Raw genomic sequence first — 3,667 nt, forward strand, 5'->3', positions numbered from 1 at the left:
ACACACAATCTTTTTGATAGTTGGCAGACCTGTTGATGAGCAAATGTCTTAGAACAGAATTTATAGAAATAGTAGAATGGGTATAAATGATAGAAAAATATGAATAATAGAAATAATATAGATAATATAAAAATAGAATGGATATAGAAAATAGAATATACATATTTGATAGAATACAGATAGAAAGAATACAAAAGTAGAAAGAACATTAGTATCAGAACCACCATAGATAACTGAAGATATATCCATAATAGATTATAGAAAATAGAAGTAATATAGAAAAACGAATGGAGTGTAAATAGAAGGAATATAGGTAATAAAAGTGTGATAAAATAGAAAAGATAAATTATAGGAAGAAAGGAAAATACAAAGACTAACTAGAATGAACATGAAAACTAGAAAATGGGAAAAGTAGAAATCATATATCAGATAATGGAAAGAATTTGGTTATTAGAAAGATTATGAAAAGTATAAATAGATTAAATAGAGCGTAAGTGGAAATTAATCTAGATATAATTCTGTCAAGGTTATCGCAACACATATGTTTGTGTGATTCACCATATTTTGGATCATATGACTCGTATCCAACAGCAATTACCCTTCCGAATAAGAGCTTTTATGGGTAATTATGCTTTGACCTTACACGCGCACACCAGACTCCCCGCCCACGAGAGTTTGAGTAACGAATCGCAGCGCAGCGATACTAAAATAATTTCAGCCCTGGACGGGATTCGAAATCAGACTTTGCTTTCATCATGCACTCTGTAATGCAATATATGTGGGATTATGAAAGTAGTGCGGGATTCGAACCCACAGCTAAGCAAATACGAGACCAGCACGCGTCTGATAACGCCGTCATCGTTCATTTGATATAGAGACATGAAAAAAAAAAGTGGGAACATCATAATTGGAACGATGAGACCTTTTTGTCATGGCGTCCTCAGAACCTTTGCCTGAGGACAGAATACACTCAGGTTCCTCACCGGGGGTGACTAAAAAGGCTGGATTATGGCACCAAGGACTTCCTCTTTTCAGACGAAGAGTCAAGGATGAAGTAGGATTTGATTCGGTCACCTCCTTTATAAAGGCGATTCAAATATTTTTTTACAGGGTACGCGTATCTTTTTCCCAAGTACAAGTATCATTTAACATGATAGCTGAATGATAACCAATAATCCTTGTGTTCATTGACCACTTTTAGTTCTAGTCTCTTCCGCCGTGTTCTTGTTGTTGTTCTGTCGTGCATTCGTGTTTGTTCGTATCAAGTTTAACATTTTCAAATATTTTATCTTTTCATACAATATTATATAATTTCTACTTTCTCATTACATACGCAGAGCTTTCTCTCGCTGTGTGTACCGACAATAGTGACTGCCCACCTGACCAAAAGTGTTTGAAGGGAGTCTGCGGTCCAGTTAGCCAAAAACCAGGTAAGTCAAGATGTCCAAACACATGGAAAGACTGATAGTAACAAAAATCTTATTAGAAATACTTAACTTTCCAAACCGACACGGACACAAGGAAGGCCAGTCCGCGTCGTCAATGATAACAAACCTAATAAGTGCTGCAAGTATTAATATATATGTATATATATATATATATATATATATATATATATATATATATATATATATATATATATGTATATTCATATATGTACATATATATATACATATATATATATGTATATGTATATATGTATATATATATACATATATATATGCATATATATACATATATATATGTATATGTATATGTATATACATATGTATATGTATATACATATGTATATATATACATATATATATATATATATATATATACATATGTATATAATGTATATATATGTATATGTATATATATATATGTATATATACATATATGTATATATGAGTGAAAAGGTGGTAGAGAAATACGGGTTAGAGCGAGAACACTGTATTACTGACGTTTCGACTACAAGTCTTCTTCAGAGTGACAGACGTCGCAATAATAATAATAATATTACGACAGTTAAGTAAGAGTGTGTGGGTGTAAGGGGGGGAGGGGGGGAGATAGAGGAAGGTAAAGTTGAGAAAGTGAAAGAAGAGTAAGTGCAATAGTGTGGGGCGGACCCACTTGCATGGTGTAATTATTTCATTTTGTGTGGTCACCCTATCTATTCTAAACATAATAATTTCCCTATCTAGCTAATCATCACATAATTGGAGTGAAGGAAGGACTCATTTCTGTTATACATTTTGGTTTGTCTTTACGTTAAATAGTGATATTTTTTATGTCTGATGTTATTTCTATGATATAATATGAGTCCTTCCTTCATTGTGCACATAATAATAGTTTTATATGAGTTATATGAGTTGGGAGCAGGTGTGATTCTATGTAGGCTTGGTGCCGTGAATATAGGTTAAGTAATTTTTGGTTTTCATTTAATTCAAGTTATATTTACTAACAAGTTGTGTCATACCTGCTCCCATTTAAATGATATATATATATATATATATATATATATATATATATATATATATATATATATATATATATATATATATATTTATAGTTTTTTTTTTTTTTTTTTTTTTTGAAGGACAAGTGTGAATTTATGAGGCTTATGTGCCTTGTGACTACTATTTGTTGTGTATTAATTTTATTGTTCTCACGTATCCTTCCTGTTATTTTTATTTTATTTTATTTATATATATATATATTTTTTATGTATATTTTTAATTATGTGTGCGTTTGCATATACATACGTATATGTATATATATCAACTAGATAGTGGCCGAGTGGTGGAAAGGTTGGGGGTTAGCCAAGTATGGTTTTCAGTCTTGGCCAGTATTTATGGTCTTGTGATTTTTGAGTGGGCTGTGGGGGTGGAGGTAATATTTCATCTGTAAGTATTTTGTTCCAGGTGTTACTGCTTAGTCGAATTAGTCTGGCGTGTATTTGTTCTAGGTTTGTTGTTTTGTGTAATTGTTCCGTTGTTTCTAGGTATGGTGGTGTGTGTTTTAGTATTCTTCTTATTGTTCAGAGTCACAGACAGCGTGTGTGAACATCATATATACTCTCCTTATGGCTCATCCGGCTGGACGTTTCAGCAAGTCGCATGCTGATTGGCCCGATACTCCCTCCTCCACAACCAATCTGGCGGCTGCAAATGACAAGTTAACGAACCCTTCTCTGTGGTTGCTGACCTTTCCCAGTGTTATGCACGCGGACTCGACCAGCTTTCTCATTCTCCTCTCAAGTCCGGTGTAGATAGGGCGTGCTTCCTCCCATTCTGGTAAATGGCCGTGCGTGTCCACATGTACTACCAGTGAATTTGAAGTCCTGTGATGCCGTAGGTCGTTCTTGTGCTCTCTTAGTCTTTTTGTCAACCCCCGTGACGTCTCACCGTAATATGTTGCAGGATATCCACTGCATGGTATTGCGTATACTATGCTATTTTCGTTGGTGTGTTGTTCTTGTTTGTTACTTAGGACGTCTTTTATTTTGCGCCCGGATTTATACGCTATTTGGATGCCGGCTTTAGATAACGTATTGGTTATGGCTTTTGCTTCCTTTGCGAAAGGTACTACTAGGTATTTTATTGAAGCTTTGTCACTTTTCGGTCTCGCGTAAATTTCTTCCGCTTTCTTTCTCAATTTGGATAGTAGTCCTGCTGGGTACATA

This window comes from Oratosquilla oratoria, chromosome 34 (assembly GCF_046742065.1).
Source record: "Oratosquilla oratoria isolate Oo_2021 chromosome 34, ASM4674206v1, whole genome shotgun sequence".
NCBI classification, from domain to species: Eukaryota; Metazoa; Arthropoda; class Malacostraca; order Stomatopoda; family Squillidae; genus Oratosquilla; species Oratosquilla oratoria.